This window comes from Dendroctonus ponderosae, unplaced genomic scaffold, assembly GCF_020466585.1.
Source record: "Dendroctonus ponderosae isolate FM_Combo_2020 unplaced genomic scaffold, Dpon_F_20191213v2 Dpon_F_20191213_8, whole genome shotgun sequence".
In the NCBI taxonomy this organism is placed as follows: domain Eukaryota; kingdom Metazoa; phylum Arthropoda; class Insecta; order Coleoptera; family Curculionidae; genus Dendroctonus; species Dendroctonus ponderosae.
Window position 1 is genome coordinate 4,035,373 of NW_026019016.1, and position 12,733 is coordinate 4,048,105.

General features: G+C 34.9%; 1 protein-coding gene across 1 annotated transcript in view; it reads left to right on the top strand.

Moving 5' to 3' along the window:
* The first annotated feature begins 1,983 nt into the window (after positions 1-1,983).
* The window catches only part of LOC109538079 (epithelial discoidin domain-containing receptor 1), a 185,767-nt gene continuing 175,017 nt past the window's right edge, over positions 1,984-12,733 (top strand). The window contains exon 1 of the mRNA XM_048669156.1: positions 1,984-2,080. The gene's annotated coding sequence lies outside the window, so the exon portion shown is untranslated. The remainder of the gene's footprint in view (positions 2,081-12,733) is intronic.

The window sequence follows — 12,733 nt, forward strand, 5'->3', positions numbered from 1 at the left end:
ACATTCTGTATTATCCGGTTGACTTAACTCATGTTTAGTTTCCAGAAGTGTTAAATATTTAATTTTAAAGCTCAATGCGAGGCACAATTTGGACATTTTGTTGTATGTAAATGATTCGCGTTTCTTTGCTGTCGCGCAGAGTTTGGATGAACTGTTTCGGGAAAAGTTCATTTATTAAACTCAGCTGCAAGAAGTACATTTTCATAGATAAACTTACCAAAAAGTCAATAATTATTAAGCTTTACGAATAAACTTGCTGATTAGCTGTTTATTATGCATTCAAGTCTCCTACCTCGTTTATCCGGCTATATTTCTTAAGAGGTCTATTACGCTACCCGGATTGCGGCATTATCCCAAGTCCAGGTAATATAAGGTCACCATTTTGTTAACCAAAGTCCAGAGTGCTAAGTGACTAAAGCCGGTCTTTTTTAGTCTCTTAGCAGTATTTCGACGGTAGTTACAAGGCAGCGGAATGTAAATAAGAGAAAATTAAATTCTTTCTAAACGACCATATAAGTAAACTTCTGGATCAATTCCAGTGATTTTAGTATAATGTTCTGTGTTATTTAAAGCCACATTTTCATTGTAATTCTAAAGTCTACGCTGTAAACCGTAGGTAGTGCTTCCTAAAAAATGTGAAAAAATCAAAAACATTTTTTAATTCCGCACTCTGTAAGTTAGAGTATTATTATTATGTTATGTTGCATTATGCGTGTCAGATTCAATAACCACTTTAATGATACACTTATAAAAAGAGCATTTTCATTTGCCTAACTTACCAGAACACGTTGGGCAGGATGCCAGAGGCAAATCTCGCTTGTATTATTAGATATATAATTGGCGAGTTTGAATCAAAAATCACGAATGTTCAGTTTGATGTAGGTCATCTTATTTAATTATTTGAATCCCAACAGCAAAATATCGTCTATCGCCATATTTTCATTATTGCCAATAATATTGGTCCTTCGAGCCGGATTAATTCATTCCAACTATTTGCTATTTTTCGGTGATCAAATTCAGTGGAAGTTATAATAAGTGCCACTATAAAGTCGATGGCGTTTTAAGTCATAGTTTTTTTCTTTAGCAGTTTCAATAATTTGTCTCAGCTTCTTATAGTTTCGTCATTTTCGCCTTTAAAATGATGCAATGTTTTCGCTTTTCTCAGAGTTTTTCGCAGTTATGCTGCAACTATAGATAGGTGTATTCGGTTAGTTTACGCAAGTAAAAGTAAAATTAAAGCAAGATTCTGTTTAGCCCGCAACATTTCAAATAAAGTATGGCTTAATCTGTGTGAGATACGCCCCACGACGAAACTGTCATAAGCTACATGTGTAACATATGCGTTGGGGTCGCACGGATGGTCCCCTTAACACAATCTATCAATCAAATGGAGTTTCCCTTTCACGAAATTGCCCATCGTTTTCGCCTCAAAGTAATAACTTATTTTTGCAGAAAGTACATAATGTACATGAATAAGGGTAACTCCCAAAAGTTGGCTATAAACCCAGTTGCTTGAATTTGCCCGATAAATCGGCTTAGAAAAGCAGCAAGCAAATCCGCATTTTCCTTATTTTTATTTACACCAGGTTTCACTACTTGATTCAACACTTCTTTGTTCAATTTTCTTCTTTCAACTCAAATGTTTCTGATTGTTTATTTTTAATGTTTTACGTTCGTTCGTATTCGTATATATAGGTAGTCATCAAGTCATTAGTTATGAAAATACTTCTTCATTAGATGCTTGCGATTTTGCAAAGGAAATCGTTATTGCGGTTAAAATCGCTCTCTGATTGAGACCCACGTTTTCCAAGAAAATATTCTTGTTGTTGCACCAAAGTTTGGAAGAAGGATCTTCAGACGACCTTTAAATTTTAAATAATTTTCATCAACGTTCTTAGTCTAAATATTTGATCTTATTGTAATTCATCAAGAGCCTGAGAAGAGTAATGTGTTTAATCAAGACTCTATTTTGTTCCAGTTTCCACAATGATGAGAAATGTCGGCCTGGATAAGGCAATACGGAATCTGACGCTGATTTGTACTTCCGGAGTCTCCGTAAATGGCGAGTCGTAAAACAAAGGTGAGTGGCTAACTGTTCCATAATTATATCTTTTCCTTTCGCGCTTCATAACAAGGTTTAGAAAATAATTGGCAGAAGGTTTTTAATACAGAGTGTGCAGAGTGGCTATTTTCCGGGCTGTGTTATCACCTTGAGGACTATGAAAATACGTTTTAGAGTATTTTTAATGTCGTTTTCAAACTGTAGCAACGAAACTTTAACTAACTCCAACGCGAACAGCAGTAAAGGGGAAAAATGAAAAAGTAATTGTTATGGGATACTACAGAAACAAAATCAAATTTTTTCTCTTCCATTTTGGCACCTGCTTTCGCGTTCGAGATATCGGGTGTAATTTTTTTTTATTTTGTTTAGTTTTTTGTTACATTTTTTTAAATTTTGTTTACATTTTGTTACAACATGTTAGGAAGCACTTGAACTACAACACTGAGCTTTCGTACAGACATGACCGCTATTAGTTCTCATTTTTTGGTTCAAAAGCGCTCCCTATGTATTAATAAAGTGGCGATAAATCGGGCTTACGGGCTGGCCAGGATATCGGTTCACCTCTTCAGATGCTTGGATTTTCGAATGTTGTGTTGAAGTTTCTTCTTTGCTGCAATTGCAAAATGGGGAGGTCTTTCATATTGAAACCGCATACGTTGTCGCATTCAATTCTTCATTCGCAAAGTTTCAATAAATTGGGCTTGGCAAGTGAGTCCTGAGTTAGAAATTTTGCATTGTTTTATTTGCCACCCTGTAGTAACTTTATCCGAAGCACCAATTTATTGCAAAAACACGGACTGTAAACGTGAGTTTAAACAGATAGAATAGAGGAGCGTCCGAAAGTAATAAAAGTTATGGCCAACCATTAAAAATACTATTTATAGTTTAAAATACGGACAAAGAAATTGGACAAAGAATTAATTACTATTAACTAAATAAGTTTCCAACAATTTTTGGAGAATCTATTAGAACAGCATTATTGCGACATCTACTCTAGCAAAACGAATGGGACAAATAAAGAAATAATTGGCCAAAATATGAAGACTTCTAAGAGCCGAAAACCATAAAACAAAGAAGCTTCTCGCCAACTCCTCTAATTGAATTATACGTTCTCCAGCCCTCAAAAAGCCCTGTAAGTACTTGTGCAACAGATCTATTAAAAGTATACGTCGCACAATACATAATAAGAGAAACTCTGCTAGGAAATTAAGAAAGTCCCTTTAAGGGCAGCCGTCAGACGCACGTCCCGGACAAAAGGAACGACGCCTGTCCACGGACAGCCAGTGACAGGTCTAATAAAAGCCACTGTTGTCAAAATTCCTAATTAAATTAGACGCGGCTATTGACTTTGCCATGATACGCTGTGGTGACGGATACTGAGAGGGTGGTTGAGTGAAGTGGAAACTTGCCTGATGGTTGATCTCAATGTTTTTGCATTGGGGGTACAAAAGTTAAGCTGCAGATGAAAAAAAAAAGTTGTCACAAAGTCGTGGAATGTATTTTTTGTCCCAACTAAACTTGCACAAAAAGACAGAGCAAAGAATTACTAAACAGCGGCCAGCATGAAACGACCTTAATGTTGATAAATCACTAATAGACCTTTGAATATTTCGGCCCTCATCCGTTGAATGTCTTTTAACAGCTTTTGCTCATCATTTCAGGCATTATAACTGACTAACCCTGAATTTTTCCTTCTCATTTTTGCCATTTGATGTACATCATTTTGCGAAAATTCGTCAATCTAAAGTCGAATTAAGGTACATGCGTTACCTTTAAAGATTGCATTTCAAAAAGGAAATTCGAGGTAAGACAGACATTCCCTAAAACTGTCAATTAGACGAGCAGTATAAAATATGATAATGGAAAAACTGGTGGATCGGTTTGACAGGTTAAATTGATCGATTGTCGTCACTGTGAAATGTATCGCTTGGGGAAAAATGAAAAATTTTCTAAATAAAACGAGTTTTAGAGATTAGAGCAAATGCGGGCAAAGTGCTTTAAAAAAATATATACTTACAGTGTCAATGACAGCAAATGATGATGTAAATTGTTTTTCTCATGCCAAAAGTACGATGCAGGCATCCACAAAAAAGTTATGACTTGACTTTTCTAAAGGACGAAAGATATGTAGGTAGCGTCCTCTATATATAACACCAAACCGAAGAGTCCGAAGACCAAATTTAAATGTCTGATGATCCAAAACCAAATAGGAAAAACCAAAATTGGAATTAACTTTTTAAATCCCTGTAGCTGGATAAGTAAGCTCTTTCGGACCCATACCTAGAAGGAATTTTAATTTTAAAAATATCTGAGGATTAGTCCGTTAAAATATCAGACTCTTATTAAAAAACACTTTGTGTACTTAAGGTAGTCATTCAAGGTTTTACAACAATTCGCTATGAACTAAAGGGAAAATGATAAGAAAACTCCAATAGATCAACCTGTTAGTTTAATAATATCCATTTCTGGATGCGGGTGCATACGCCCAAGGGATTTCCATTCATCGACTTCTCTCGATTCGATAGGTGATCAAACGCGAAACAAAAGTAAATTCAGAGAGCAGCCTCTTACTTTTTCGCCACAGCTAAACTTTTCTCGAATGGCTGTTATTCTTGGGAGAATTGGTCGACAACTTTTTCCCATCAATTCATTTAAACTTGTGTAACTTTTAAATGTGTGCAGAGATCGATCGTTGGCTCACTGCACTTCTTAAATGTTGTTGGACAAGTGATTGATGACATTTATGTGGATGGAGTGCCGAAAAATTGACAAAAAAATAGCTGTTTTACTGAATAATGAACTTTTAATCTGGTGGCTTCCTGAAACGATTCAATCACTGCCTCATTTTGCACCGATGAAAGGAATCCGCAAAATTGGTGCAACAGGCGGTGATTTATTTTTAATTAAATCGATAGGAGCCCAAAAATGGCTGTTATGTAGTACTGAGCGGATTTAATTGATTTAAAATTCCATTAAAATGGCGGAGAAATGTTGGCAACAACCAATTTGTTTAATTCGCTTAAGGCAATTTTAAGCGAACACCTAAATGTATTCCTAGTAGTTGCTAAAACACATATGCCTAGTTAAAAATCGCTTACAGTCTAATATTTCAAATAGGTCGAATGAAGGGATATTATTTTAGATAGACTATTTAATACCGACTTTTTGAGAAATTTGCCTTTAGTCGTGAATTCGAGATTTATTGGCACGTTAAGCAATTAGAAGATGTTGTCACTCAGTTTCAAACTTTGATTGATTTTTAAGCAGAAAATGCACACTTTGGGCTCAAATATTCGTCAAGTTTTCTATCCCATCGTTCGGTATTGCTCTTTTAGCTATGTTGTTTGTTGATTTTCACATAGGTGCAATTTTAAAATTTCCTCGCATATCCGGACATGATTGAGGTACAGAATAATTTTTTTATAAATATTTATACATTTTATAACAAGATTATACACAAAGTTACTAACCGCATCCTTCATAAAACTAAAAATGCGGATTTTGAAAATAAACTCATTTGTGTTGGGTTTTTCGATTGCCAGAGATGTAATTATTCTCCTATAATATGAAAATGTTCTTATCATAAAGAAACTTTGGCAGCGCTTTATGTTTATCTTTGCTATTTTTGGAAGTTTTTGCCTTTCTCCTCAGCTGATGCTTCTCCTAATTTTTCTTAAACTGAAGTCTCAAGCATTCGATTTCCTATTGTCCGACGATCCGACAGCGTTCCTACTGGTCAGGTGCAATGTTGAGCACTGTTTTTCAAATTTTACTTTTATCTGATGTCATATGAGTTTTAAGCTCAATTCACTGTGTGCGTTTTGCGATTTAGCGTTTGAGTAGCAAATCTTTTAGATACCAGCTTTTGTGCTACACGAAAGAGGTAAAAATCAGGATTATGGGTGATTTTAATAAGACGTTCAGCATTTTTAGAGCCAAATGTTCTTTAAAGATGGCGAAAGTTTAAAATTGCATGCTTTACTTTGACGGATTCAAATTTCTAAAGAAGAAAGTTCAGTTGAGTACATATTAAATGGAAGAGCGCAAATGAGTACAACGGACGTTTTGGGACCGATATCTACGAAGCTGAAAGCTTGGTATTTCACAGAAACTTTCAGAGTATTTCTAGTTAAGTGCCTTCTAAAGACGGTCAAAATGTAAAATTGTCAAGTGTTTATGTTTGGAAGATGCGAATTTTTAAAAAGGCGAACACAGTTGAGTAAAAACATAAATTATGACATTGGTATTTACTAAACCGACAACAATCAGTATTCAAGGTGATTTATGAGAAGCTTTTAGCAGGTTTAAACAAGTGTTTTTTTATTGCGGTGAAAATTTGAAATTCGTTCTTGGCTTAAATTGGAAAACGAGCATTTTTTAAGAGGGTTTGGATCAAACATTTATTTTGAGACCCATATTTACTAAGCTGGCAACAATCAGGATTCTGTGCGATCTTTATGAAACTCTCAGCATCTTTAGAGCCAGTTTGTTTGGATTAGTTAGATAGTTTGGGACATGAACATTTTTAAATAAGAGAGCGCAGCTTTGATGTCGGTAATTAGTAAGCTGGCAAAGCTGGATGTATGATAATTTTTAGTCACGTGTGTTCTAAAGGCATCTATATTTGCAATAGAATTTTTCTCCGAGAATTTTTCGACGAAACAAAAAGTGGGGCGACAATTTTTTTAAATGAGAGCGCAGTTTAATATAAACATCCATTTTCAAACCGATATTTACTAAGCTGGTGATAATCAGGATTTCAAGATTTTTTATGAGTATGAGTATGGCGAAAATTAGAATTGCTCCGTGTTTCAGTTGATCAAAAACCTGTGTTATGAGACGGCTATTTACCAAGCTGGCTACAATCAGGAAACCGAAATCTATAATAAATCTCTGAGCATCTGTAGCATCGAGTCTCCCTCTTATAAAGATGGGGAAAGTTATACAGTTTTACTTGTTATAGTTCGGAATGCGCGAATTTTTAAAAAGGAGGATGCAACGACAACAATGATGACAACGACCATTCTCATACTGAGATTTAAAAAGCTGGAAAAAATCAGAAGTTTAGTTGATTTTCATAAAATTTCAACATCTTTAGAGGCAGGTGTTTTTGGAAGCAGGCAAGACCGCTAAAATTCCAAGGTCCTGCTTGCTTTAGTTTGGAAAGAACGATTTTTTAAAAGCAGATATTGTACTTTCTACATCCGTAGAGTCAACTGCTTGATAAAGATGGTAACATTTTCAAATTGCAACCTCATTTAGTTTTCTGATGAGAGACTAATATTGATTGTATTAATACATATTGTCTGAGCTGGTGGAACTCGAGATTCTGAGCAATTTTCCATCCCATTCCTCGGCGGATCGTTGATCACGAGCGAGATCGTTGAATTAATTTTTGAATACACTGTTTGTTCATTAATTTTATCCAGTATATACACACCATTTCCTATAATGTTTATAAATTCGTCGCAAAATGGAAACGTCGACAGTGCTTGATGATTATCTTCGGTATTTTTGAAGCTTTGTGCGTTTCATTTCTGGTAATGTTTCACATCACTTTTCCTCATGTTTTCCAGTTTCGATCACTCTGGTTTTTATGTCTTTATGTTTTTGAACTTTGGATTGTTTAATTTATTTATCAGTTCAAATTTTGATTTCAATTTATTGCAAATTCCTCTTATGTACAATGCAAAAATCGGTGGTTCAATTCAGGTGGAAACAATTCCTGTTTCTTGAGACCATTTACATTGATCTCCCACTAAGCTGAAAAACTGTAAAGTGCAAAAATGTTTTTTACATAATTTCAGACAAATTGAAAACTTTTTTCTTTATGTATTACGTTGTCTTGTGTCCTACCTACAATGCCCGGCATCGTATTGTGCTTTTCTTGCAATTTGTCAGCAATTTGCAAAAAAACTACTAAGCCTAGATAAATAGACCTGCTCCATAGACAAACTGTTTCTCATCTGTAAGTGAATGGCCAAATTGTTTGAAAAACTAAGACTTTTCCAATCACAATACGAATGTGAAAATAATATTCTTCAAGAATAATCATGAAAATAATAGATTCTAGTACTGCGTGCCTCGTTTCGATTAGGATTAGGATAGACTACTATTTCACCTCTTTCTGGTGGTGCAATTTCCAAACTCGACAAGTTCCTCACATAAATTGGTCGATAATGACTACATTTTTAATGGGGCGCACTTGTTATAGGTGAAAGCCGCATTTGCAACCTCAAATTAATTACTTCTTTCAATGGAATTTTGGGCCTGTGTGTATATTTAATAATATCCGGCTATAGAATATTGATTAAAATGATTATACCATGTACGTATGGGCGATACAGCAACAATCCTTTGATATATGTTATGCTTTATTACAAATGGTGTACATTTGTGAAGCCATTAACGATTTATAGCAATATGGCGATAGATAATGGAACAATTTGCTAATATTGTTGCAAAAAGCAGTCATTTACAATGCGTGCGTGCGGTTTCGACATCGCTCATGTACATTCACCTATCTGAGTGGATGATTAATCAATATGTTTCCGTATATTGGAGATAAATAACTTCTATGCAGTCGGGATTTGTAATGAAGGCAAAGTGAAATTGATTGCAATTTGAAAAAATTGCAGTCCAATAAAGGTGGGCAGTTACCATCCCTGTGTTCTGATAAATGATAAGTGTTGTGTTGGTCTATTAATAATTAAATCCACAGTTAAATATATAGTCGGGCTGACGCTTATCTTAGACGTTTATTAGGGTAGATTTATGAATACAGCCCGAAACGGCACTAAATATTAAAGCTGTTTTAGCTTGATTAAAACTGAGCGCCGCGTTTTGACACATTTCGTAACATTTGGGCCACATTATCTTTAATCAAACAATAGCTGACGAACTAAAAAATAAATAACCAGCAAACTAAAACAACTTTAAATCAACCAAACGCTTATTCGGATATTTGGACGAAGCAACTAATTTACTAAATACACGAACGATGATATGGAAGACATGGTCCACGATTCCTTTTGTATATTCAGGTAGTCCAAGCGGAATCAGAAATTCAATTTGTGGCCATTTGCACAGTTTAATGGGTAATATTTAAACACGCTTAGACCACACGTTTCTGTCAACATAATGTATTTACAATCCGATAATTGGTCGAGAACAGTTAATTTCTGGATTATCGACAGATACAGTGCTCGATTAGTATAATTGATAGGATTTAGGTTTTCCAATATCGCACTATGTTGTTTCTATTTCCAGTCTTTATGGGGTCCGATTTGGGCGCTTTAAATGTGATTTTTGCCCATTTTGTAGTTCCAGTTGACGCCAGTACGCCAATTCAATTGATTTTTTTTTATCCTTTAATTGGGGCACTTTGAACTATTTCACTTTATTTTTCAAAGCTTTCATCTCAATTATTTATTGTCAGCCACATATAGTTCCAGCACAACTAGCGGATTTGCTCTATAAAACATTAACCCACGTAAAGTTTTACGCTAGAAAGTGCTCAGATGTCAAAACAGCTCTAAACAGCCGTAAACCTGAAGGTGATACATTTCGCTGACAAATTCAATATCTTTCGGCTATAACTTTGTGTGTAAAAAGAGGCATAAAAAGACATATTCGTCTCCATGTAATTTTCTGTGTTCTACCATTTTGGTTCGTAAATATTTTAACCGCTATTCAATATTTACTACCTGCAGACGTGTTGTACTGTAGTCATTGCAGTCCTTTTATTGTCTTCGTGGTGGTTTTCAACTGAAACGACTAGTCCATTTTTGTTTGCAAAATCGAGAGCTGTAGTTGGTCAAAACGACGATGTCATCTTGTATTGAAATTTTGCTTTTTAGTTTTTTGGCTTTTTCGAGTTTAAAATTGTGAGTCCAACATGCAGGGACAATTGTTGGATTTTGAAAATTTTCGTAAATTTGCCCTACGCAGGACAAAAACTATCCCGTGGAAGTTTATCGAGAAATCTTTGCACTTTCAAGTGGCACCAAAATGAAAACTAGAGAGCTTCATCTTGTTTTGGCATTACTAAACTTTAAAAATCCGCGATTAGTGAGCCGAGAAATTTGCAAAACCGACTGTGAAAACTAGGCAAAACGCGTTCTCTAGGGGCATCATAACAATTCCGTGGGCGTTTAGGGTGGAGACTTTGCTTTTTGCACCAGAAGAAACCTTCTGTGAGCGTTTCTTTCTGGGTCACTAAGGTGTAATAAGCGAGAACATCAACTCTAAATTCTATATTCTAATTTAGGGAACTATAAATTCCCTAAAAAGCTAAGACAAGACTCAATTTGAGGCACTAAGATTTAAAAATTTACCTGCAAACGGCGGGAAGATTTGCAACACGGACTGAAAAATTGGCAAACCTTTGCTTAAAAGTGAACAAAGTCAGTCTAGCGGCATTATATAGAAGATATTTTGCTCTTTAGAATGGTACCCAAAAGTGTTCCTTCACAATTTACTAGAATCCGTCCTAAAAAGGGGTAAAAAGCCGTGGTGGTAATTTATCGGAGATATTTTGCTCTTTAACAGGACACTGGAATTAAACCTCCACTAGTTGAAACTGTTAGTTGAACCACTGAATTTGAAAATTTGTCAAAATTTGTTTAGTCATTGCACAAAAAGCTTTCGGCAGGAATATATCGAAGCAATTTTGCTCTTAAAGAAGGTACTAAAACCAAATATCCAGAAGCCTCGCGTTTGAGCGACTGGACTTTAAATATAATTCGCGTGCAATAAGCAAAATTTGTATCATGGAATTTAAAAATTTGCCAATTTTTCCATTGATAGCACGGACACCATCCCAGGTCGGTTTATAGCACGCACTTTGCTCTTTAAAACGGGACCAAGACAAACCCTCCACGGGCTAGAAAATTCTCTCAAACTCGAGTTCTAAAGACTCAAAAATCAACCTGTTCACCTTCATAGAAGAAACATTTTTGGATAAAATGGCACTCTTTTCGACACCCATGAAGCTAAGAATCTGTGTGCGATATGCACAGATATTACAAAACCAACTTTGAAAATTTGCCACAATTCGTCCTGTAAAAGCACAAGCAATTGGAAATCTTCACTTTAAGATTTATAAACGTTACTTTGTTGTCTATTTTACCAGACTTCATCAGTTTCTTCCTTCAGTGTATACGAGTTTAATCAATTTTTAAAAAAATGCCTCCGTTGCAATTTGCACCTGAGATTCTTGTTCCAAATCCTTTTTATAATTCTGAATTCACTAAGTTCGAAGTTGCTGTGATACTTTACTCATGCTCTTAGAAAGCTTTTAAGAATTCGAGCGTCAGTAGCAATTAATATTTTCCGGTAGAATTCCATTTGCTCGGGAGGCTGAACGTGCATTACTCGTCAAGCCCTTACAAAGACAATAATATCGGCTTAAAACTGCTGGAATTACCATAGATTGTGTAATTAGTGCGCTTAGGACGCGTTTGCCATTATGGTAACTGCAAAACTCTCAAGTCGAAATTTCTAATAGATTTTCCTAGAGGTGTTTAAACCTATTTAAGGGCGGTAATATCCGAATTTCCATTACTTCAGACAATCTGAATAGCATCAGCTGTTTGAATTAGTTAGAACGGCGTCAAATGGTGTTAAAATGTTGGGAAACTAAGACAAGGGATTACCAATTTAAATTCTCAACTTTGGTTTATGAAACGCGCATCGCATTGTGTTTTGATAAGTTTCTTCTCGGTATTCGATTTGCTTGTGTTGGATCAGCAATAAAGGGTTGCCAGGCGTTTTGCACCATATTACGTCTAATTGCACAGAAACTTCCACTTTTCATTACTGACTACCACTTTTTAAACTACTTTGTTCATCGTTCATTGCATGCAAAATTTTGAATTTTTCTAGTTTATCGTGTTGAAGCTTGTGGTGATTCCAAAATGTCATCATTCCATTTTATGGAGTACAGAGAAACCGTAAAAATGATGATTCTAAATTTAAATATAAATTAGAAATTTGGCAACCGAATATTTTATTGCACCTGAGCATGATGTTTTCATCATTAACCTCAAATTTTCCTAATTTGAAAAATGTGTACAGTGTGTTTACTTAAGTTTACATACGGGAAACTTTTTTATTATCAATATTACGAAACAAAGTGATTCTTCATAAAAAGTTCTGCTTGGTTCAAAACTTAAAATGCAAGTCAGATATTATTTTTTCCAGTCCTTTACGAAGTGTACCAGAAAATATGAAATATTCTCAAGAGTAAAGTAGGTACTTTCATTTTCAAAAATATCGAAAACTGTTGTTAAGAAAACTTGATCAACATTAAAAACTACATTAAAATATGCAATTACATCCAATTACATTGATTTTTTCTGCTTTTGCAACAATAACAATGTAAATGTAGGAAGCTCACTGTAGTTATGTGAAATGTAGAATACACTGAGAAAAAATCAAAATAATGCAACATAAAGGTTGAGGAACGTAAATGTTATCAAATGTTTAACGAATGATAAAACTTATTACAGATTTCAATATTTACAAAAATAAATTTACTTTAGTGTGGGGCAAAATTCATATTTTCTGACAAACCTCGTATACGACTGAAAAATGTTATTTCCGATAATTGAATTTTATTAAATATCTTATCGGCCCCACAGCGTTCGTCCGGTAGCACTTTTGCTAATT